This window comes from Uranotaenia lowii, chromosome 1 (assembly GCF_029784155.1).
Source record: "Uranotaenia lowii strain MFRU-FL chromosome 1, ASM2978415v1, whole genome shotgun sequence".
NCBI lineage: Eukaryota > Metazoa > Arthropoda > Insecta > Diptera > Culicidae > Uranotaenia > Uranotaenia lowii.
The window spans coordinates 18032963-18059302 of NC_073691.1; the positions used below are offsets into that span (position 1 = coordinate 18032963).

Here is a 26340-nt window from a genome sequence, read left to right on the forward strand (position 1 = left end):
AATAAGTCCACGGGTGTTCCATTGGACAGCGAAGTTAACAGTCTTTTTTGGAGCGGGTTGATTACTGTTACTCTTACCAATTGATGGTGCGGTAGTGGGGTCTGATGATTGTTGGGTATGTCTATTTTGGGTTTTGTGAGCCATTTCAAAAGGTATGGAGGCTTATGTTCTTTGGTAAGAGCTGGTTGTTGTTGTTTTTGTTTAGTTTGGATGGATGGACTTACCAGTTGAATCAGGGGTGGCCGGAGGAAATTTACCTTGCATATTGGGGGGCATGGCTATGGGTCGTTTGGTTTTTTTGTTGTTGTTGGTTGTCATTTCGGGGGGGCTTTCCATGGAGCTGTTGTTTCGGTTTCGTTTAGGGGTGGAAGTGTTGTTGTGGGTGTTCAGGATCGTTGCTTGGTGTTCTTTTTCGGATTCGGATTCGGAGTCGTCGGGGACCACTGAGATGGGAGAATATGCTACGAGTGTTGAGTTGTTGTTGCTGCATTTTAATTGTTCCAGTTCGTTTTGGAGTTTCAGAACAAGGAGTTCGAGGTCGTGGATCCTTTTGTCTTTGTCTGTTTCAGCGGTTTGTTGTTCGATGTTTCTAAGGTTGATGTTGTTTCGAAGTTGAACTTCTTTGGTTGCTTCCGATTGGGTTAGGCCCAGGTCGACTTTCAGTCGAATGATGGACTGTTCCTGTTTGTAAACTGGGCATTGTTTGTTTATGGCTGAATGGTTACCACGGCAGTTAATACATAGTGGGCGGTTTGGGCATGGGTCATGTTGATTGGGAAAACCACAATCGATGCATATGGGATCACTGGCGCAGCGGTTCTTGGAATGACCATACTTTCCGCACCGATAGCAGAGTAGCGGACGAGGGTAATACGGTCGTGTGGCCACTCTCAAAAAACCAAAAAAGATGAACGGAGGAGGGACTGATCCTTTAATCGTTAGTACCATTGAGCTTGTTGGGATGGTTTGTTTTTCGGATTTCCTCAGGAACCGATAAACTTTTGTAACTCCTTGCTCGGAAAGAAAGCTTTGGAGTTCTTCATTGCTAAGCCCATCCGCGCTGCTGCAGGAAACTACGCAGTGGCAGTAGTTCAGGGTGGGATGTTCGTCAATGGTGATCGGGGTTCCGTCAATAAGTCGGTTTAGTTTGCGAAGTTTGGCAGCTTGAGCCGGGTTGCGGACTTTCAGCAGATAGTTGGCTCCGCTGTCTATGGGATTTCCTCCTTCTATCTTGCCAACCGACTGCTCGACGGATGTCGAAATTATGAACGGATTTTTTGGGAGCTTGTGTTCATTTTCCGGTTTCATTCGTAAGAACTGTATTTCCCCGTGGACTCCAGATGGATCCATCCATGCGGGAACTGTTCTCGCATTACGGTTTTGAGGCAGGTTCATGTTTCGGCCCCACACGGGGGGAGCCTCCCCCATCTTGCGGCTCAAGATGGCTAGGTTAGATTTTTCGAAGAAGAAAAATAGCACTAGATAAAGGCGTCGATATATGTTTCAGCACTCAGGAAAAGAATAGCGTCGGTCGATATTTCCGAAAAAAACGTTTTTAAGGGCAGATTTGATTTGAAAATTCAAAATTTTCAGGCGTGGAAAAAAAGCTTCCGATGCGTGTACACGGTAAACTAAGAATGACGATTTGTTTTCGTTTTTGCTATACCTACACGCTCCTTTATTTTAACTCAAAATTAAGTACGACCGTGGTTCAAAACATAGTTCGATTCTATGAACTTAAAGTTGAGTACCATTTTTCCTCCCTGCGTTGGTTCAAAATGAAGTTCGAACTGCGAACTCAAAATTGATACCATTTTTCCTTCGGCGAGTGAGCAAAGCTGAGTTCGACCATATGAACTAAAAATTGAACTCTCTTTCTGGGTTGCCAGGTGCCCAGATTTGTCTGTAAAACCAAGACTTTTGACCCTTTGTCCAGATATTGATCAGACACAGATTTTGCCCAGATTTTTGCTGAGAGTGCCCAGATTTTACAGACTTTCAAAATTGACAGATAAAATCAATATTAATGTATCAGATTTGATATGTAAGTGGCAGACTTGACTAAAATCTGACTTGTATTCTTTGATATGACCAATCAATCGTTTTTTTAAATAAGATCGGCATGGTACGTGGTAGGAAAAAGTGTTTGTTATGTAGTTATCAACACGAAAATAACCCGTACACCATAGCACAAACACACCTCAAACCACCCCCCCCCCCCCCCCCCCCCCCCCCCGCTCACACACGATTCACCAAATTTAATTTCTTGTTTAGTACCAAATTTGTGATTTTCCTTATGCACAGACACACACAGACTTTTTTTCAAAATTGCCCAGATTTTTCATCCTCAACACCTGGCATCCCTGCTCTCTTTGTTGGACTGAAAACACTTTCAGTTCGAACCGGAGCAACCAACGAACACGTCGCAAAATTTTGTCGTTCCGGAACAATACACGCTCGAAATTAATTAACCAATTATCGTTAAAAAGTAACCATTTTCACACCTTTCCGCGTTAAGTGATTTTTTGGTTTCTTCCATAGAAGTCATTTTTTGACTTCTCGTGAGAAGTGCACCCATAGAAGAGGTTGCAAAAATCCAATGCCTATTTAGCACATCTCTGTGCCGATAATGCGCTGAAATGTGCACTGTGCCGAAGATGATATGTTTGAAAAACCGTAACTGGCATAAGGACTCGGCTCCCAACTAAAATGATGCATGACCACTACATTCAAGCAAAACAAGAAAAACATTTTATGGGATTTCGTTCCTATTGGATAATTCATCCCAGAAACAAGAAAATAAAAATATAAACCACAGCGCCCGTAGGGAGAATCGAACTCAAATCACTAACCAAATGGTCTTGCCAGACCGACATCTTAACCAGTATACTATTTGAGCTTCATGCAGGAAGAGGGATATTTGTCATAGGCATTCTGCCACCGATCAATCACAAAAGAAACGCACGACAGTGGCTTCCCGGCGTTTGGCCTCCTTTCAAGGTATTCATTTGTCTTGCTATGGAAACGGGAAAGGGAACGGGAGTGGAGGAAACGGGAAACCCATTGAATGAGAACTGTGCTTTGCTTACTGCATGCTATTAGGCTGATGTCATGCTGAAGCAACTAGCAACGCAACGCAACGCAACGTTCCAATAAGATTGCGTTGCAACGCATTGGTATGTCATGCTGGCGCGACCTGTGACTTTGAAATTCCCTACAAATCATCACTTCTCTACATCTGATAATGCTTTGAATCGTCTCCTTTCTTTCGGGAGCCATAAAAAACTCATCACATCACGACCCGGATTGCAAGAATGCCAAAATTTGAACCGACAAAATTCCTTGTTTTTTTGCCGGAACTAAGAATTCATGAAAATTTTCTCGCCGATTAAGATATTTTTTAGTTTATTATCACAAGTTCGGACAGATCTTCGTACTATTGTGCTTAAAACCCGGAATCACTGCTTCAAATCGAGAAAAAACAATATTCCTATTGGATTTCCTACTAGTCGCGCTACAAAACACATTGGCATCAGATTGGTCGCGCTATACAAAGCGACCAGTATGACAGGTCTGCGCGATTTCCATGAAGATCAAATGAGAGCTGGTTAGTCGTGTGAACGTTGCGTTGTAGGTCGCGTTGCTAGTTGCTTCAGCATGACATCAGCCTTACATACACACGCTACATATACACAGCTGCTAAAGCCGGGCAGCTTGGCCGGTGCTTGTTTGCCGGTGAATTGAAGGAATATATTCTTGTTGCTTTTGCTACATACACACGCACAGCTTAGCCGTGGTTGTTTGCCGGCGAATTGAATTGTTGAATTGAAGGAATGTTTTTGTTGTTGTTGTTGCTTTTACTGCATACACACGCACAGCTCGGCCGTGGTTGTTTGCCGGTGGATTGAAGGGATTGAATTAGAAGGATGTTTTTGTTGTTGCTTTTGCTACATTCACACGCACAGTGCTCGGTTCGCTGGCTGCCTGGTGTTGGCCGGTATTTATTTCCATCCTTCTTCGTCTTGTGATGCGATAGGGAGGGACGTGAAAGCGTTTTTATTTTGTTTCTTTCAGACATACGCAATTCGGTTAACTTGGGAGACTAATGCCGGTGGGAGCAAATCGAATCAGCACCGATCGCGTTATCTTCTTGTACCAATGATGCTATGTAATTGACTACACGCCATTGGCACAGAGGCTGAATTTTGGGTGTGGAAATGTGGTTACTTTTTAACCGCAAGAAATTGTAGCGGAGAAGTTGAAAAACGGTTAATTTTGAACCATATCGCATAATGGAAGGGAAACAGGTAAATTTTTTCTTTAAAATACTAGAATTTGGAATGTTTTCAACGGAAAATGAAAAATGACGCGGGTTTAAGAGCAGTTTATTTATTTTTGTAAATTTATATTGATATCGAAAAAAAGCTATCGTATTTATGGGGAGGAACGCTACTCACACACGTTTTCCATGTGATTTCTAGAACGGGTATTACATTCATATTTTCTTATGCAAATCGGTAGTACATCGTTATCGAACACGCGTATTTATAACAATAATATTAAAAAATGAAGAGACCACTTATTAAGTAGTGTGACAACTGGAAAACTTAGGAATCTTTTCGCGCTTTGTTTTCTTAGATAATAGGATTCTGCAATAGGATTACTGCAATTTGAAAGTATCATAAGAATCTTCTTAACAGTTCTATATTACTTAAGTCGTATTTATCACCTTGTTTACCCATCATTTAAGGGATTTGGTCATTGCCGCTGTACCAAACTGCTCGGACCGCCACTGATCATGACTTTTGTAGTTCCCGGTCGATCGCTTTCATTTTGTACCGTTCATTGCCATCACACTGTGAGTCTCGTCTCGTCTCGAAGAACATTTCCGCGGATCAGAGCAACTTCTACCGTACTCTTGTACTGGACGGTGCACGAATACTCTTGGGCTCGTGAGGAATCGATCAAAGCGACCGAACTGGATTATGTGCTTCTAGGCTATCAGCTTGTTCACAAAGAATTCCAGGATTTGTTTGCAACTGTCGACGGAAAATGGACAGTTTTAGTTTTCAATTACAAAAAGTGAAAATGATTATCATAAAGCGCATAAAGCACATATTTACCTGCTTGATTTTCGATGCTTGGCATATCGCTGTCGTTCATTTTACTGCACATTTCGAGAATGTTTTACAAATTTGGTGAAAATAAATTTAATCGAAATCATATTTGTGCTGAAAGATACCTTGTAGTGTACTTTGAAGCATGCCCGCATAAATGAGGATTGTAACCAAACGTTTCTAGAAATAGTCAACTGACGGTTTTATAAAACGTAAAAAAATGTTAAGCAAACGATTATTGAAAATGTAAAATTCATTACCTTAATCTTGAATTCCGAATCAACAGTATTTTAAATATGTTGTTAGGGCTGTCCCAACGGTAGGTGCAAAACACTGTTTTCGACCACGCTAAAACATTTCGGCTGGCACCGGTGGCGTAAATTGCTGTTTTAGCACAGTTATCGATTTCAAAATTCCCAACAGTTATACGCCTTTGTTCCAAATTCAAGCAAATTTGGAACAGGATTTCAAAATATACGACAGATCGATGTAGACGTTTGGGGCTCACGGTGAGAAAATTTTAGCCAATGATGATTATTTTCACACATGTTTGGGTAGCATTGGGTGTAATAATTGTTTCTTTTTGAGAAGTTATTTGAATGTTTTTTCTCGCCAAAACCGGTCAATACGTAACACAAATTGAGAAAACATGTTAACAAAAACCGTTTCAAGTATAAATAATTTATGTCACACTATTCTTGACTTCATATTTCAATAAATAGCTTTTGGCCTCAACGAATTAGTGAGCCCAGTCAGCGTTTCTCGAGTTCAAACGTTATATGAACTTTCATTTTCAATAACAGAAACATTCTAATGAAATTAATGCAAAACAACAATAAACTTAAAAAAAAAATTAAAAAAAAATTGAATATCCATGTAATGACCGATTTTTGTCAAAACCATGAAATATGATATATTGTTCGATAACATTGACTAAACTGACATGATTCTTAGAAAAAACTCCTTTCAATTTCTGGCTAAAAAGCCGCGTCTGCTACATTACAAACAACTGATAATCATGAAAATTCTACTTAAGAATACATAAAAGGAGCATGTTTGCCAATCTGTTTAGTTTGCCCAAACAAAAGCACAAATATGTTGAATGAATTTTTACCTATAAACAAGAACTGGTAAACTAAATTAATATTTGGAATCAACACCCCAAAATGAGTCAATATTTAAAAGAAAAAGGTTTGAAACATGAAGCTTTTTTCTCGCTGCGTATAGGCATTTTGGCTTTTTAAGCTTCGTTCAATCATACACTGAACCAAATCAGGCAATAAAATTCACTAAATCGTTTTAATAGCTTTTATTTTAAGGAAGGTGGATATAAAGTACTAGAAAATCCAATAAATGTAATGCTAAAATCCTATAAATTGTACAATTAATTTTTGTCTACGATGTACATAGTATAGACTAATCAAAAATCCAATAAATTTTATACATTCGTTCTGTAATACTACACTATATTAATTGTATCTGAAAATCTAATAAATTTCATAAATATGATTCGATATAGTTTTTAGTAGGTGTGGTTTGAATTCAGAACAAATAATTTTCGGTTCAGGCTGTGAAATTATAAAGAAAAACCGATGTTCGTTAAAATTGTTCTATGTTTACAATCATTATAATGATGGATAGGAAAAACACGGAAAATGGCGAATATTGGATTGTAAAACAGGTAAGTAAGCTAAATGTCTCATTATTTTTCCAATTATCAAAATTAATCCTTCGTATCGCTTTCCCCACAGGAAAAAGAAATATTTCGATGGTGTAAAAGAAGCGCCCCATTCTGATGAACGAGGAGATGTTCTTCCGGAGAGAACTTCACCTGAACTGGATATTCAAATTATTTGAACAAGATTCTAGTAGACCCTCAGGTAAGAATATTGAAAATTTGTCTTTATAAATCATACTCAACAAATTTATTCAGTAAAAATATTTCTTTTATTTTTATTTAAGGTAATAAATTTCTGCCCTCGGAAGGCCCCTGAATCCCCAAATCTATTTCCCGGCAAGATTGACTTCTGGAACGATGCTAGTGTGCATCAAGTGGCAATTTTAATCGCAACGGTGGATTAGCAGCAGGAAAACGGAACATCGACCACTTCAGAAGTTTGAACCATACATGCGTCAGCCAGACCTACAGGTATATGTACATAATTTATCAATAAAAACAATCTAAACTTAAATCACGATGTATCATTTAAACGAAATCCGAAAAAAAAAACGAAAACATTTATTTCACTGCATTGAACTGTAAATTAAATCAAATTGACAAACTATTACATCCATTGGAATTTCCGATAAAGATAATCAGAACAAAAATCTATACACTGATAAAATTCGACACATTGAGGCTATGTGTGAGCCTATATAGATTTTTGCAATTTGGTTCTCACATGAAAAGTATGTGTCCCCGCATATAGTCAAAAACATAGAAACGTTATATGTGATGACACATGAACAGCATATGTGGGAAAAATAAACATCATTAAATTTAGCATATAAAAGCTATCTTTAAACCAAATCAATTTAATGAGCGTTTTTCCTGTTGGTTTATTCTCTCTTTTATTTATTGTTATGAAAAGCAAAATGTTAAATGCACTGCAACTTGTCCAACTTTATTTCAAATTTTGAACTTATTTTACATCTGACTTCATTGGGTTTAGTTTCCCTAATCAAAGTGAACGCAAACTTTCTCGAAGCCAAGAATCCATCGATTCATCGGATTTCCATCCCACAATTTATGAGTCGACTCAACGGTCCTTGGCCAAATCTGTTTGTTCTGCATACATCCTGGAAAAATGTAAAACAAATTGTAAATAAAACGGTTTATCAAAACCGCCAGAACTTTTTTCGCATACTTACGTATAATTTTTTGAGAGGATAACATCCGCAATCAATGCAACGTCGGACTAATATCACCGATGGTAGTCGAATTTGGATGGCTGCCCATGATTCCTCCATGTTTGGATCGACCCGGATATTGCACCTCATGGATGGTGAATGGTCTTGAATCCCGACCGGTCCCCGGGATCCAGAAAGTCAACAGTTTTGGACACAGTTCTCGTTGACCACTTTCGCTCGAAACCCTGAAAAAAAACACATTCATAATTGCTGATAGTAACACTTTTTTCGCTTACCTCCAACTGCAGAAACTCCAGAATTGTCCGGTGAAAACGATCATCTTACTCCGAAAACATTCTGTGATCAGGAATTAAGGTTTAAGGGTCTCAATTTCTTTTTCGGTTTCGAATCCAATCGACTGAAAACAAAGTTCGCGCGCGCCATTTTTAAAACAAAACAGATAAAAATCATCGACAGCGAATTCGATGAATTTTGAACACGCTCATTTCAGTTTAGTCACTCCAATATATTTTTTCCACATAAAACTTATGTGTCAGAATGTATGTGTGGGCAAAACATAAGTTTTAAGTGTAGTTTTTTTGCAGTGTACATTTCAAGTTGTGTATACATTCGTAAAAAGTATTGGATTTTCCTTTAGTGCAAAATCACTAAAAAATCTGATAAAGCTTATAGCCAGATTTCGGTCAGTGTAGATAAAAATCGGTTTCAACTGGTTTCTGCCAACTGGTAGTTGTTCAATGAGCCAAAGTTTTGGTCGAAACTAGTCAGGTCGTTGTCAATGAAGCAAGCTGAAACTAGTCAAAATAGTAAAAACCGATTCAGCTCGACATGGGGTTTCGTTACGGCCTGGAAGAAATCGGTCGAAGTCAATTGGAAAAAGAAAGGTATTCAATCATCAATCCATTTCTACTTGTTTCGAACAAACTTTATTAAAAAGACTTTAAGTTAATGAAATGCTGGTAGAATTATGACGGTGTAAAACTCAAAACTTAGCAATTTTTCAATTAAAATGAGTTTTTTCTTTTCAATTATTGAGTGTCTGCAATAAAAGTGTACCCGTTTTAAATTTGCTATCACACCGGTGGGGAGCCCGTGTTTTAGCCGATTCCTGAATTTAAAATTTTGCTAAAACTGGTATACCTAAAACCAATATTTAGACCTGAACCGTTGCAGGTGCTCTTAGGTTATGTAACTGTTAAAAACCGTTAGAACAGTTGTATGGCAGAACTGTTCTACAAACAGTTTGGATAACATCCAAAAATCGATAACGGAAACATATTTGGAACTCCAAACTGTTAATGTTATAGTTTTCCAAAAAGTACTCTTGTAACCAAACATTTATAGTAACAGTTATGAAACGATTTGACGAATCGTGCTTCCTACGTTATGCTCACGGTTTTAGGAATCGTACGTCGATGGCACACATTTAAATGTTTGATCGGGATTTCGGATTTCGAATCAAATCATAATAAAAAATGTTTTTTTTTACTTTCTTTATTCATGCTAACTTACTTTTGCTAGTAATTTCTGGTCAAATACCGAGGTCGGAAATTCTGGACAATTTATTACTGGGTGTGTTGAGGCCAACTGTACATCCGTCGACCCTTCGAACAGCTACGGCTCTGTAGACCAAAAGAACTGGCAACACTTAACCACCCTTCCTGGAACTACTGACATGACTGGGTGAACGGATGTAAACAAACGGTCAGTAGACAACGTGACTCAGGAAAGGCGGCGAAGTAGTTACATTTGAAGAGTTTGTGAATTTGATAAGGACACTTTAATGTAAGTTTACACAGATTTTCCTTTATACATCCTTTAAAAAAAAAACACTTAAAATAAAATTTGTTTACAGCTTTTAAGCTGATTGAATCTGCTGAAAAGGAGTGTTTTTACTTCGTCCAAATTAAACCCCTGTTGTGAGGTTATACCGCAACATTCTTAAAAGATTAAATCTACGAAGAAATCAAATCCGATATCGTGAAAAATGCCGCCAAAGGCCGTCAAGACATTTAGCTGTAGCCTCTGCAAGGATCCGGACAACAACCATATGGTACAATGCGACCGATGCCAATCTTGGTATCATTACCAATGTGTGGGTGTTGGTGATTCTGTGGCGGACCGAAGTTGGCTTTGTTCAAGTTGTGACAAAAACAGTACCACCAAGGTAATTGAAACGCTAAAGACGAATAAATCCAGATCCCAATTGTCTAGAGCCAGTACTTCGAATTCCGCGAGAGCCGCAAAGGCGGCCCTAGAATTGCAGCAACTCCAAGAACAAAAACAACTGGAGCTACAGCGCATTCAGGAGGAAACCATTCGAGCTGAGAAGGAAGTTGCTCTGGCAAAGACTCGCCTGGAGCTCGAGAAACAACAACGTGAGAAGGAAGCAGAACTCGAGCGGAAGCGCCTGGATGATGAGCGAAAACGTCAGGAAGCAGAGCAGGAATTTGAGCAGCTGAAACTCAAACAGGATAAAATCCGTCAGGAAGCTTTGAGAAAGCTAGAGGAAAAATTCCTAGCTGAAAAATATCGCATTCTTAATGCTCAGCTTGACGAGGACTGTAGTCGCAAAAGCGATTATAGTGATTGTAGCGGAAGAAGAACGAAGCAATGGGTAGAGGACTTGTTAGATAACCATGAAGTAGCCATCCATGAGGAAAAACCGAGTGAAGGTAATCCTAAACGTTGTAGGGAACCACTCGATGCACCTAAACAACCACTCAACTCGACTGAACTAGTTAATCCCAATAGAAATCCAAGGAACCTAATAGGAAATGAGATCGCCAGCAGAAATTTCGAATTTCCCGTCGAAAGTCCCATTCGAGGGGAGCAAAATCTGGTCACGGTTCCTCAAGCAGTTGATAGACAGGGGAACGAGCAACGTGCGCAGAGAGAAAGCGAATTGCAGAATTATCCATCTAATCTACACATCCCGTCAGGTTTCAACACCTTGACCAGTAATCAACTGGCTGCTCGATCAGTGTTTTCAAAGGAGCTACCGACGTTTGCTGGTAACCCGGAGGAGTGGCCGCTTTTCTACAGCAGCTATCTGACCGGAACAAGAGAGTGCGGCCTCACTAACGCAGAAAATTTAATCCGTCTTCAGCGATGCCTTAAAGGCGAAGCCTTAGAAGCAGTACGTAGCAGTTTGCTAATTCCGGAAACAGTCCCTTGTGCCATTGAAACTCTGGAAATGTGCTACGGTAGACCGGACGTATTGATAAATGCACTTCTAATCAAGATCCGAAACACTCCTGCTCCAAAGGAAGGCCGGTTAGAGTCCCTGATTGCTTACGGGCTAGCCATAAAAAACTTCTGCAATCATATACTTGCAGCGAATCTCAAAGAACACTTTACAAACCCCACGTTGCTTCAGGAGTTAGTGGAAAAGCTTCCTACGGATACTAAAATGAAATGGGCGGACTACATGGAACTCACAGGTGAGAAGAGCTTGGATTGTTTCGGAAGATTTATGCACGAAGTTGTAAGAAAGGCGATCACGGTGACCTCTTACAACCCTCAGACAGTGACCAAACCAGCAAGAGGAGAAGACCCAAGATCCAAAGGTGGCATGAAGTTCAGAGGGTACCTCAATCTTCATAGCGAAGCTCGAGCGTCTGATGCAGATGACAAAGATGATCAGCACCATTTCCAGAAGATATGCAAAGTATGCGGAAAGCCAGGTCACACATTGGACAGATGCGGTAAGTTCGAAACCTTTTCTATCGATGAACGCTTGAAGGCAATCCGGATTCATAACCTCTGTAAGAGTTGCCTTAAAAGCCACTTGCCATGGCCGTGTCGCCGCCCTAAAGATTGCACGTATGAAGGTTGCCGTCTCCGTCACCACCCTCTACTCCACTCATCTCCTCCTGAAGGACGAACAAATCCTAGTCCCAATAATTTTCATCGTGCTGATCGTACTGCAATTTACCGAATCATTCCCGTCACAGTACACAATGGATCACTATCCATACCTACCTTCGCTCTCCTTGATGAAGCCTCCGAGGTTACTATGATCGAACAGAACCTCGCTGATAATTTGAATCTCACAGGTCAAGATAGGTAGATCAAAAGGTATGACATTGCGCTTAACCTCAATCGACAGAGCCGTGTAAACACAGGGTCAAAAATAGTTACGAAATTTCGAACAATATGTATGGGATTTGAAACATAATTTCAATTTATGGAAGATTGAGGGGTCTTATTGTCCAAATAAGTAATCAGTCACATTCTTTGAAATACGTTGTGTAGCAATTCGTAAAATTTATGTTCAAATGCTCTCTTTATTTTGACTACGAGATAGTTTTTCTTTGGCAATATTGCAGTATTTCAGCAAAATATTCGAATTTCGGAGAGCATTTTTTCAGATGTAGTTGTAAACATATGGTGAAAAAATGACTTGTTATAACTTGTAATGATTGCTTCTTTAATTTAGATACAAACAAAATTAATAAAGTTTCAGTTATAAGGAATTTAGCAAAAAGCAATTTTTTTAACTGTATAAAAAATCCGCTTAAGAAATATATTTTCCATCCGCAGAGCGCTTAATGCATTGTAAATACTTTGGTAAACATTTCTATATTTTTTGCAGAATTTTAAAATTAGTAGTTTTAGAATAAAACTAGTATTTAAAAAAAAATTCATACATTTCTGTGGAATTTCTATAACTATTTTTCGGTTGGCCTACTAATACATATGCAAGCAACGGAGTAGTATACCTAAGAAATCTAGCTATCCTGCTCAAAGGTAGCATAGCACCACTCCACTTACAATGGACGAGCAATGTTTCTCGTGTGGAAGAAAATTCTCGTACAACCGACATACTGATTTCTGGGCAAAATAAGTCGAAGTGTCATTGCTTGAAAAACGCGAGAACAGTTGAGGTTTTAGAACTCCCGGTCCAGACCATTCGCCGTCAGGAACTCGACAAATATCCACATCTTAGAGGCTTACCCATAGCCGACTACGAACACGCACGACCACAATTGCTAATCGGTCTTGAGAATATCCATCTTGCAACACCTCTGAAAATCTGCGAAGGACCACGTGGGCAACCTATAGCCACAAAGACCCGCCTTGGATGGTGTATCTACGGCGGCATTTCGTACAACAGGACTCGTGAATCATACCAACAGCTTTTCCATGGTAGCGTTCAAACCGAGGACGAGGAACTACACGAAGTGATCAAACAGCATGTCGTTATAGACAACCTGGGAATCCTAAACACAGGAGTAGCACTCGAGTCTGACGAAGATAAGCGCGCACGAGAAATATTGAAAACTACCACCCGCAGAATTTCTGGAAGATTTGAGACAGGGATTTTATGGAAAAGCGACACCGTTATCTTTCCGGATGGGTTTGCTATGGCACTAAGTCGATTAAATAGTCTAGAAAAGAAAATTTATAAAAATCCGGAATTGGCAAATCGCGTACAGAAACAAATTAATGAATATCTAGAAAAGGGATATGCTCACAAAACATCCTACGAAGAGTTGAATTCTGGAGACCCGAAACGAGTCTGGTATCTGCCACTAGGCATCGTTGTTAGTCCCAAAAAACCAGAAAAGCTGCGACTAATCTGGGATGCCTCTTCGAAAGTTCGGAACGTATCATTCAATTCAATGGTTCTTAAGGGACCAGATCTACTCACGTCATTACCGGCAATTCTCTTTAGATTCCGCTCGAGAAAGGTGGCAATATGTGGTGATTTGAAAGAGATGTTCCACCAGATAAAAATTCGAAAGGAAGACCGGTCCGCTCAGAGATTTTTGTGGAGAGAGAATCCGTCCGCTAAACCGGAAGTCTACACTATGGACGTTGCAACTTTCGGTTCTGCCTGCTCACCTTGTTCAGCGCAGTACATCAAAAACCGGAACGCTAATGACTACAAGGAGGAATTTCCAGAAGCAGCCGAGGCCATCATCAACGGCCATTACGTTGACGATTATTTAGACAGCAAAGATTCAGAACAGGAAATAATCAGTCTGATCAACGATATTCGGTTCGTACACCAGCAAGGTGGGTTTGAAATTCGAAACTTTAGATCTAATTCTCCATACGTTTTGAATGTGATCGGTGAGAAAGTTCTTCCTCCGAAAGATTTGGGCCTATTCCCGAAAGAAATTGAATCAGTTTTAGGTATTCAATGGCTGCCAGCAAAAGACATGTTCACTTTTTCATTGAACCTAATGAACATCGACACCGAACTGATTGATGGGACGATTCGTCCTACAAAGCGTCAAATATTACGCATCATAATGACCATTTACGACCCACTCGGTCTGCTGGCTGCATTCATTATACAAGGAAAGATAATTATACAAAAACTATGGAAAACTGGTTGTAATTGGGATGACGAAGTTAACGATGAAATATTCTTTGACTGGAAACGCTGGACCAACTTGTTCTCGGGGCTGGGTAGCATCCATATACCAAGACCATATTTTGGCACGACTATTCCAGAATTGTGCAAACCAATCCAATTGCATGTGCTCGTTGACGCAAGCGAAGAAGCATATGCTTGCGTCGCGTATTTTCGCTACATCGACAGAGGCATAATTCGTTGTTCTCTTGTGGGTGCAAAATCCAAGGTTGCTCCTGTTAAAACCCTTTCCATACCAAGGCTCGAACTGCAATCAGCTGTGTTGGGAACACGTCTAGCGGAGTTCATACTCAAAAATCATCAAATACCAATCACTGAAAAGTTTTTTTGGACCGATTCGGCAACAGTGCTGCACTGGATCCACTCAGATACACGCAAGTATCATTCATACGTGGCGTGTAGAATAGGAGAAATCTTGACCTCTACGAACACCAAGGAATGGAGGTGGGTACCTTCTCGCAGAAACGTTGCCGACGAAGCCACCAAGTGGGGTTGTGGCCCGTGCTTTGAAGCAGACAGCAGATGGCTCCTTGGACCAGACTTCTTATGGGGCTCCGAAGATTCGTGGCCTGAGCAAAAATGGAAACCAGCTAAGGTAACTGAAGAGTTGCGATCTAGTTACTTTCACAAAATGCTGATTGTGGAAGAAATAATCGACGTCAACCGCTTCCACAAGTGGGAGAGAATGTTACGAACAATCGCCTATGCATTCCGTTTCGGGACACCCCGAGGTAACAGCAACACTACAATCGAACCGAAGTCCTTAGAGCTCCTTGATCAGAAGTATCTACGTAAAGCCGAGACGGTACTGCTGCAGATCATCCAACGAGAATCGTTCCCGGAGGAAATAATTGTACTTCAAAGAAAGCCTGCGGGGGTGGTGCCGATCACCAGTCCGCTATATAAATTGTCAGCTTACATCGATGAGGAGGGATTGGTCAGAATGGACGGTCGTATCGGCGCCGCCCCCAACTTGCCGATCGAAGCTAAGTGTCCTATAATTCTTGCCAAAAACCATCCTATAACGTTCCTTCTTATAGACTCGTACCATCGCCGCTACTTGCATCGGAATGCAGAGACCGTTTTCAACGAGATTCGTCAGCGCTTCTACATACCAGGGCTACGAAAGCTGATACGCACTGTAGGCTCCCGCTGTCAATGGTGCAAAGTCTACGGCAGCGTTCCGACTCAACCGAAGATGGCTCCTCTTCCTAAGGCTCGGCTAACAGCATTCTTGCGGCCTTTCACATTCACTGGTCTGGATTACTTTGGCCCAATTCTGGTGAAAGTTGGACGTTCCCATGTAAAGCGCTGGGTAGCCCTCTTTACATGCTTCACGACACGGGCTATTCACATGGAGGTGGCCCACAGCCTTTCAACAGTTTCCTGCAAGCTATGCATCCGCCGCTTTATAGCGCGACGAGGAGCGCCCGCTGAAATATATTCGGATAACGGCACCAATTTCAGGGGCGCCGCTAACGAACTACAAAAACAACTTCTTGACGTCAACCAGGGGTGCGCAGAAACGTTCACTAACACAAATACAAATTGGTTCTTCAACCCGCCAGCAGCGCCACATACCGGTGGCGTGTGGGAGCGTCTGGTACGGTCCGTTAAAACAGCATTAGAGGCCCTACACGATGTGCCTAGAGTTCCTGATGACGAAACATTCGAAACAATCATCCTTGAAGCGGAAAGTATGATAAACAGTCGACCGCTAACGTACCTACCACTCGACGGGGCCACAGATGAGGCACTGACTCCTAATCATTTTTTGCTTGGTAGCTCAACCGGAGTCAAGCAACCACCGCAAGATTCTACTAGTGCCCTGGAGTGCTTACGCAGTAACTGGAAACTAGCTCAGCATATTTTAGACGGGTTTTGGAGAAGATGGATTAGGGAATATCTTCCAACCATCGCCAGACGCACCAAGTGGTTTAACAATACTAAACCCCTCGAAGTAGGCGACTTAGTTTTCGTGGTAGATGACAAACGTCGCAACAGCTGGGTTCGTGGTCAGATTGTAGAAGTCGTCCTTGGGAAGGACAAGATTGCCAGACAGGCCGTGGTTCAAACTAGCTCCGGGAAGGTTCGCCGAGCTGCGGCTAACCTGGCTGTAATCGACGTCTTGAACAAGCGTAAGGACGAGTCTGGTAATAGTGCAACACCGTCTTACGGAGGGGAGAATGTTGAGGCCAACTGTACATCCGTCGACCCTTCGAACAGCTACGGCTCTGTAGACCAAAAGAACTGGCAACACTTAACCACCCTTCCTGGAACTACTGACATGACTGGGTGAACGGATGTAAACAAACGGTCAGTAGACAACGTGACTCAGAAAAGGCGGCGAAGTAGTTACATTTGAAGAGTTTGTGAATTTGATAAGGACACTTTAATGTAAGTTTACACAGATTTTCCTTTATACATCCTTTAAAAAAACACTTAAAATAAAATTTGTTTACAGCTTTTAAGCCGATTGAATCTGCTGAAAAGGAGTGTTTTTACTTCGTCCAAATTAAACCCCTGTTGTGAGGTTATACCGCAACAGGGTGTATTCGTCCGGTTCTATAGTAGGTGATGCCCATCTTCCACTCTGGAAAAATCAAGCAGCCATAACCTGAAAGCAAACAAAAAGTGTTCTCAATATCTACTTTTTCTTAAATTATAGTTTTACCTACCTACCTAAGGGTCCAGCGCCGATTGACCGGCGCATAGGGCTGAGATAAAAGATCTCCACTGCTGGCGATCCGGAGCCAGCGTCTTCACTTGCTGCCAGCCGAGGTTCTCGTCAACTGTGCGGATTTCAGCGGCTAGACTTCGCCGCCACGAGCTTTTGGGCCTGCCTCTTCTTCGATGCCCATCTGGATTCCAGTCAAGCGCCTCTCTGCAAATCTCGTTTTCATCTCTTCGCAGCGTGTGCCCAATCCATCTCCACTTACGTTCCCGAATCTCGGTTTCTAGCGCCTTTTGATGACACCGGCGATGAAGTTCAACGTTTGAGATCCAGTTGCCAGGCCACCAAGCGCGGATGATGTTCCGCAGGCAGCGATTCACAAAAACTTGCAGTTTTCGCGTCGTCACCGCATATGTGCACCAAGTTTCACACCCGTACAGCAATACGGATTTGACGTTTGAGTTGAAGATTCGGATCTTAGTTCGTAGAGAGATCTGGCGTGACCGCCAGATGTTTCGGAGACTCGCAAACGCAAATCGGGCTTTTCTGATCCGGGTCTCGATGTCCTTCTTGGTCCCACCATCAGGCGTAATCTGGCTACCAAGATACTGGAAGCACTCCACTGTCTCAACCTGTTGTCCAGCTACCACGAAATTGGAACGATTTTCTGTATTGATTTCCATCGACTTGGTCTTTCCGACATTGATTTTGAGACCTGCTGCCTTGGAGCTTTCGGTGAGGTCGTCGAGTTTGCTCTGCATGTCTTGTTGTGTTTGGGCGAGCAAAACAATATCGTCTGCCAGGTCAAGGTCGTTCAGTTGCTCCATGGTTAAAGGATTCCACGGCAATCCTCGGTTTGGTCTACAGTCAATCGATCCAGTCAAGATCTCATCCATTACGATGAGAAAAAGCAGCGGTGACAAAATACATCCTTGTCTCACTCCAGCAGTTACCGGGATTGGTTCGGACAAGACACCGTCGTGTAAGACCTTGCACGAAAATGCCTCGTACTGTGCTTCGATTAGATGGACTAGTTTCTCTGGGACCCCTCGTCGTCTAAGAGCAGCTCAGATGTTTTCGTGGTTCAGTCGGTCAAATGCTTTTTCGAAATCAACGAACACCAGCAGAAGAGAGTCCTGGAATTCGTTGATTTGTTCCAGTATTATTCGTAGCGTTGTGATGTGGTCCACACATGATCGTCCGGATCGGAATCCAGCTTGTTGCCGTCGGAGTGTAGCGTCGATTTTCTCCTGGATCCTATTCAGAATCACTTTGCAGAGTACTTTGAGGGTTGTACAGATCAAAGTTATGCCACGCCAGTTACCGCACTCTGTTAGGTCTCCTTTCTTTGGGACCTTTACGAGGATACCCTGCATCCAGTCGGCCGGGAATGTTGCAGTATCTCAAATGTCAGCGAATAGACGGTGCAACATTTGTGCTGACAAGGCAGGGTCGGCTTTGAGCATTTCAGCAGGATTCCAGGCGCTTTGTTGGATTTCATGTCCTTGATTGCCGCTTCTATTTCAGCCAGTGAGGGCGCTTCCGAGTTGACGCCATTAATGCGACTTACTGTGGGCGCCTCGAGCTGCGGGTTCTGTTTGCCATTGCTATTTGTAACTCGAAAAAGTTGATCAAAATGCTCAGTCCAACGCTTGAGCTGATCTGTTCGATCTGTCAGCAGCTGACCTGCTCGGTTTTATAGTTATTATAGTTTTGACCACATAATATTGTGTAATGTTTCAGGGATAATGAATTTAGTGACCTACCTGTAGCAAACAACCGTCTAGTGGATAACAGTACCGCCTCGGCAGTCGCGATGCTGAAATTTTCTCGAACATCTTCTTTGTCGAATTTGTAGACGTAGGAAGGATATTATGATGGAATGATATAAGGCCTCCCGGTTCGCCGGTGCCGTAGTTGAGTTGATAGTGGAAACTGGCGTTCCTGGATTCTCAATTCTGGCTCTATCCATTTTCCGCTGCTGGATTCTCGACGAGAAGCAAAATTAACCGCGAACAAAACAAACGATTTCAGGGGTGCCAAGTTGACCGATTTCTGAATTTTAAGAAAAAAAAAGCAAACGCAAAAAAAAGTTGAGACTTAAATTTGCTTGAATGTAATATTTTAAGATAATTCTTTAATTCTTGATTGAAGAACTCATTAAAGTTTTCTGGACAATTCAATGAAAATAATTTAGAAAATAAATTTCAACAACCATTATCCATAGATTCAACAGGATTTTTAGGGAAACTCCATTGACATGAATTGTAATAATGCTGATTGTTATCGATTTATTACTTTTACTTTAAATTGAGTCTATTTTTTGGTCGTTTGTAACGTACTGGTTAGTTCACATATTTCAATTAATAATTATTCATTCTTTTATTATTATTGTTGTTGTTGGGTTTTGGTTTTACTGACTTCCGTGTCAAACTCATATACGCCAGTTACTATATACATTCCTTTGAATGTATAAAAAAGTTTGAAAATCATTACTGATGTTAATTGTTCTACATAAGAATTGTATATGATAAACCGATTGGATAAAAATCATGCCAATCAGTTGAACACTTGAAAATTACCAGCTAGATCTTTTAAAAGCTGATTTTTTTTAAATATTTGTACGTTTTAGCTTCAAGCTGACACTGCAACAAAAAATAAAATAAGAAAAAGAACATAATGCAATCTTTAAAGGACAAACAAATTTCATAACATAATCAATTAGAGGCCAAACAACACAATCAAAAAGAAATCGGAATTCATTCGCGTTCTATAACGTTTTTCTTTAATATTTCTGCCATTTACGTATTCGCTGAGTCTTGTCTCTTTTTGAAAAATTTAACATCTACTTGATTCCTAAAATGTAAATTTAGATTCCGTATCAGAATATAAAAGAATTTTTAAAATGTGTACTGATTACCGTGTAAAACCATCTGGCATCTTTGACCGGCGCTTCGTTCGTATTTTGAGTGCGTATGACAGAAAGAATGGACGGTATGAGTAAAGGTTTGAGATTATTTTTACGATTAAAGAAAAATTGCAGGAAATCGTTCATACCATTCTATCACCTTTCCAGATACCATCACCTTTTCACATAAACGTTAATGTTTTGTTCTTATCGTTGTCGAAGTAAAGTTTAAAAGAAAATATACGTTTACAGAGACAATCACTTTTTCTGAAACCGTAGATGAATTGTATGGACTGTTTTAGATATGGTATTTTAGTATGCGGGGTTTAATGTGTCGCAATAATTTCGTGTTCGCCCTTTAATAACCAAACAAAAAGAAACGAGTTGACCAATTTTTCGGAAGCATAAATTATAGTTATTTTTTAATATTTCTGGATGTTAATGTCAGAGAAATATCGGAGTTATTGAAATATAATAATTTTCATATTTTTTTCATTTCTGAGTGTTATTTTTTGCGCGAATGTCATTGAACGATATGGCCTGTGACAAATGCGCAAAACCTACGGGTGACTCCGACAGCATTCTTTGTCAAGGCCTGTGCAGTCTGGTGTTTCACCTAAAGTGTGCGGGGCTGCTTTCGTCGCACCTTAAGTCGAAGGCAGACAACAAATGTTGACGAATGTTGCAGACTCCTTAAAAATGCCGCTTTTCGTCGCTCTTTGGGCAGCTACGAATCCATTATCGCGGACATGCGGATGAATCAGGCTTCCTTAGTCGCAGAAGTGAAGTCGGAATTTGCGACGACCAACCTGAAGCTGGACAAAATTTTGAATGTTCGTCCCAACATCAACCCATCCCCTCGCATCCCTGCTCCATGGCCTAGCCTAGCCTAGCCTAGCTACTTTGCGATAGCCAAATTGTTCAAGCTGGTTGTTTTGAAACCCATTTTTTCGTATTGCAAGCCATCTATTTCTCAAATGAACAACATGGATTTATGCCCAAGCGCTCTACGACTACAAACCTGTTGACATTCACGTCTACTGTGCAAGACAGTTTTGCCATGGGATCTCAAACCGACGTCATCTAAACTGATCTGTCAGCTGCTTTTCGACAAGATGAACCACTCCATAGCCATCGCCAAACTCGATCGTATTGGTATCTGCGGGTCTTTACGCAAGCGGCTCCCATTATCAGCCATTTTTCATCTTGAAAACGAGGCTATCGCTCGCGTCGAACAAGTGAAAGATCTTGGCGTGATTCTTGACAAACAGTTGAATTTCAAGACTCACACTAACTACATCGTCGACCAAGCCTCCAGATGTCTGGGTCTTCTTTTCCGCGTGACGAAAAACTTCAAGGATGTCTGTTGCTTGAAGAGCCTTTATTGTAGTTTGGTTCGATCGACCCTTGAATATGGCTCGGCTATTTGGTGCCCATATTATCAATACGGCTCAGAGCGTATTGAGGCCATCCAACGGCGTTTTTTGCGATACGCTCTCCGACAACTCAACTGGCACGACCTGTTCCGACTTCACAGCTACGAGAGCTGCTGTCGTCTAATCGACATCGACACGCTGCAAGCCCGCCGGACCGCCACACGAGCCTCGGTCGTTGCGGATTTGCTCTCATCGAGAATAGACTGCCCCGCATTGTTAGAGGAACTTCGACTCAACTTACGGCCACGAGTTTTGAGGAATCGTGATCTTCAGCTCTTTGTCCCTCTCCGGCTGAACAATTATGGGGCAAACACAGCTCTAATCGGTGTTATATAAACATTTAACCGTTACTCAGAGTACTTCGACTTTGACGTTTCGCGTGATGTATTCCGAAGAAAAATTCTTAGAGTTTTAAGTTTAACGTTGATTACCGCTTGTATGTACATTGTCTTAAATTATAGTTTTTCAATTGGATCAATTTGTGATCGGTTGATTTATAATTTTGGGTGCATTATCATGGAAGATGAAACGTACCTATATGAAATTGGACTATAAAACCCTTCATGGGTGACAATATTTCACTGTACGCAAGGACAAGGCAATTTGTGAGTGCGGGGATATATCTAGCCCATAGATCTTCTCGGGCTTATTGTAAGAAAAGTAATTTAAAACTGAGTATTTAAAATCGTAATGAATTTAAATGAAAATGAAAAAAAAAATTGAATATTTCTCTCCCTACACTATTAGAAAAATAGAAACCAACTTTCTAAAATTTATTCATTGCTTTCGATTTTTCGCCAAGAACCATCCATTAACATTTAATCTCATCATCGTGACCTTTTCAGTTGTTTTTTTTTTGTTGCTATCTGGTTCAACTGCTACGAGTCCAACATTAAGTTCTAATGACAGATATGACCCGGAAAAAAATGAAGCTGCAAGCGCACAAGAACCAGTAAAAACCGAAAATGTTAAGTACATCCACTTAACATAATCCCTAAGAAATCCACCGCCCGATAGACATCCCCGGAACAGCTCAGCTCGACCCTATAAGAGACAGAGAGGTGTCTTTCTGCTAGGTTGCCAGGATCCGATCCCATCTCATCACTTTCCGGGACCCGATAATTCTTGTCACAAAAACTCCCATCCAATTTCGGTGGGTGGGCACTTTGGAGAAAAGGAAAAAAAAATGTCGCACAGCTTTATTGTGTTTTTTTTCCTCCCGTCTTCGAAACCATCTTTTTTCAATGGTCATTAAAGTCGGTCACTTTCTTTCTTTCTTGCTGTACGCTTTTCTTTTTCAGTCTCCAGTCTTTGACGTTGTTCTTCTTCCACGTTTGGTTACGAGTTGTTTTTTTCCTTCTTTCATTCTCCCGCTCATGCCCGTCTGTCAAGTTTGTTAGGAAAAGACCCTTCTGATGGTACCAAAAAAGATGCTGTATGAATGTACGAGAAGGGGGGCAGCAGGGTGGATTAAAGATTGTGTCACACTAACTGACTTGAAGTTGCTCAGTTCCTTCTTCGTCGATTTTGGGTGGTTTTTATCTCCCGTCAATTTCGCCCGTCTGTTTGGGTGTATGTTTTTCCGCTGTCAGTGGAACAAGTGAAACTTTTTCGTGTCAATTAAAAACGAAAGGGCTTAAAATTTTCGAACTTATTACTTCGATAGAAATTTTTAGATTAAAGCTAAAATAAGTTATACTTTAAATATCCTAAAATTGTTTCAAAAATATACAACAACATCATGGAATCATTTCGTCCCCATTTTCTTTGCTTATCGAGAAACGAGCTCATGGAAACGATGAAGAGAAAAATCGATAAGACTCGAGGTTGTTTTTCACTTACATATTTCGGGAAAGTCACGCATATCTTCTGAGGATTTTTTTTTCAACTTGAAAATTCTGTTTCAAGATGTTGTTGTTGTAAGTGAGGAAACATCTAAAGTTGTGACTGAAGAAGAAACTAAGTTTTATAGCTTTTCGTCTTTAAAGTTTGATTGAAAATTTTTAGTAAAAAGGTTCAAATTGACAATTTCAAAACTCTTACAAATTTCTATTGAAATATTCATCCCGAAATCGATTGATTTTTGGTTCTAAATCATTTTAAAAGATACAGGTGCTAAAAGCTGTGTGTGGTCATACGAATCGAATTCATGTGGAAACCTGAATATCTATTTCCATGATTCCTTTTTAAGGAGTAGAAACTAGTAGAAATTTCATTGTGATCCAATAACGCTGATTCATGCAACATATTAGCAGTTATTTCATTGTGGTCCTTCGAACCGGATTCCTGTGGCACAAACTAATGACTTAAAATTTTTTACGGTGGTCCTTGAAGCCAGATGAATGCCCATACCGCACTTTCTGCACTTACTGATGAAAACATTGCGATTATTCTAAATTGATTCATGTATCAAACTTGCAGTGATTTTAAGTAGACTCCTCAGGTCAGATTCTTGAGGCTTGAAAAAAGACCAAAAACATCTTTCCTGGGGAAACTATCCTAATACTGACAGTTTGTTTTCGATAAAAAGAGCTAGGCTGATTGGCACGATTGACAGCTGGCTCTCTGCCTTAACTGTTTTAAACTTTTTCAATTCATAAATTGATGAACGATTAAACGGAGGTTTCCAAATGTAAAAGTCGGATATATGTGACTTTCAAATTTTAAACACACAAAAATGCAAAAAAAGAGATCTTCAGAAATCCGAAAGTCAAACAAGTCAATAAAAAAACCATAAAAACGATACAAAATAACAATTGAATTCGCAAAAAATTTAAACAATGGTTGAGCGATTTAGAAATTGTTCAACACTATAATAAGAAAAATCTTCGATAACACTTCTAAAGTTAAATACCAGGAACTTGTTTAAATACAATAAAATCGAATCAACCAAAAAATTGTAACAGTCCTCAAAAAACAATACAAAAAAATAGCTCAAACTATCTTCTTTAGACTCCCGTACACTATTTTCAGTAAATGGAACTTGCATTTGACGTTGCTCGATGAAGAATTTTTCACAATATTCTATTCACCAAGGCAAAGATTTTCACATCAAAATTGCACAACATTTTAAAGACTTAAGAGTAACTTCAAGACCAATACTGCGCTGAACATTCAGTGCACAACTCAGCATTTCGATCCAGATGGATTCACAGCTTCAGTAGATTTAAAGCTTGATGAAATCCACGAAATCGATCATTGTCCTCGTAAAAATCGGTTGAATCCGAGAAGAATGGCGTATAAATCGAGGAAGAATGGGCCTAATGAATGGGTTAAATTCCTAGAGAAAAGGAAAAACAAAGTAAGAATCTGTTTTTTTTTCGGAATTGCCAAGAACCACAGATTTCGTGGTTTTTTTTTATACAATTTAAAACCTTAGGGATTGGATTCTTGAAAGTCTTGCAATTTTGATAATATGGATTTCTAATTTTCAAGTAAAATGACTAGATTAATCGAGTTTTGGCAAGATTTTTCTATGAATTTCGTTAAAACTGTTTGGTTTTACAGAATTATTTATTTGTTGTTGAAATCGCAGGTTTAAAACTCATTTTACTACGGCTTTTGACTTCAGAGATCTCTTAGAAAGTAAGTAGAATCAACTTTTAGGTCTTCTTCTAGTGTTTATAACATATTTTTTGATAAAATATTGATAGCTACTAAGCGATAAATTGAGTTTCAAAATCTAGTGTTTTTCTTGCGATTGAAAACACTCCTTTTTAAAAGTTTTTGAATGAAAAAGTGATATTTTCACAAAAACATTCATTCAAAAAAAAATGTTGGAGATATTTGTAAGCTAAATTTACGAAAGTTCTGTTTTGGAAAGCATTCTGACAAGGAAAAAACCTGGTTGAAAAATCTGGAATTTCATCCTGTTTTCTGTTAACCAAATTAACAAATTTTATGGTTTTTTCTGGAATCAACGGAGTGTTTGAGTTGTGTTTTGTACTGCAAGAAGATTTGAAATGATTTAGATGTTTTATAGATTAATTTAAAAGTTGTATTTCATTTATGAAAAATGCACTTCTGAAGTGTCTGCTCTTATGTGAAAGCTGTTTGCACATTTTTCGAAAATTTTTGTAAAAAAGTCAAATGTATTTCTGTCGGCGTGTCTTGCAAGTACCTTCTCATGACAAAATTTTGCCGAATAATTATTAAAAAATAACATTAGGAGCTAATTTCCTTTTTATTTGTATGCCTGTTCCTACAAGCTTCCCAAATTCTCTAAACTCTTGTATGGAGCACTTTGTAGCGCTATTGTTTGGTTAATATCTCGCATTGACTCAAAGCAAATCAAACTGTTTTGGTTTCACCGACGGGTCAGCAGATTTCCTCTGCTGATTGGAATCCGGATTGCGTTCCAAAAACCGTAAGTCTCAACATTTGTTTTGTCAAGAACCCAAAATTTTTGATACTGGGTCATTAGATTGCTGCGAAATTTGTTTAGATCGTTTAGATGTTCAAATTCTTAAATTTTTACACCTCCCATTACTTTTTTTGATTAGCAAGCAAAGTCTGCCATTTTTAAATACTTTTCAATGGATTCAGATTTTTTATTTCGAAATGGTTATAACTATTTTCCTGAAATTCTTAGCTGTATGTCATGTTATCAAAAAACAAAGCTTAAGAAAAATCAAAACCAAAAATTAAAGACCGACTTTATTTCAGGCTTATTTGAATTTTCTGAAGGATTTAATGTGCACAAGTTTTTTCTTCCATACAAATTTCCATACAAAATTGAAACGCGTTGCGCTAACTCAGGAAACAACCAAATCATCTCAAATTTTACATTGATGCTTGGTGACCCAAAAGGCATCGAAAAAACATTTGGAAGCAAAAAGTCATTTTTTAGAACGGTCTACTGGGTCATGCCGATAAGAAATCTGAAATTGTTCACCCAGGCTTTATTATTAAACTTTTCTCATTACCGCCACAACACAAATAACTCA

The 26340-nt window shown here is 39.9% G+C and overlaps 1 protein-coding gene and 1 long non-coding RNA gene across 2 annotated transcripts in view; one reads left to right on the forward strand and one right to left on the reverse strand.

Moving 5' to 3' along the window:
* The window catches only part of LOC129751952 (neuronal acetylcholine receptor subunit alpha-7), a 658912-nt gene that overhangs the window by 126343 nt on the left and 506229 nt on the right, over positions 1-26340 (forward strand). The window lies entirely within an intron of this gene.
* On the reverse strand, positions 7777-8398 carry LOC129751966 (uncharacterized). Its single transcript, XR_008738837.1, has 3 exons — positions 8264-8398; positions 7989-8212; positions 7777-7916 (listed from the first exon to the last, which is right to left on the reverse strand). It is a non-coding gene; the product is annotated as an uncharacterized LOC129751966 (long non-coding RNA).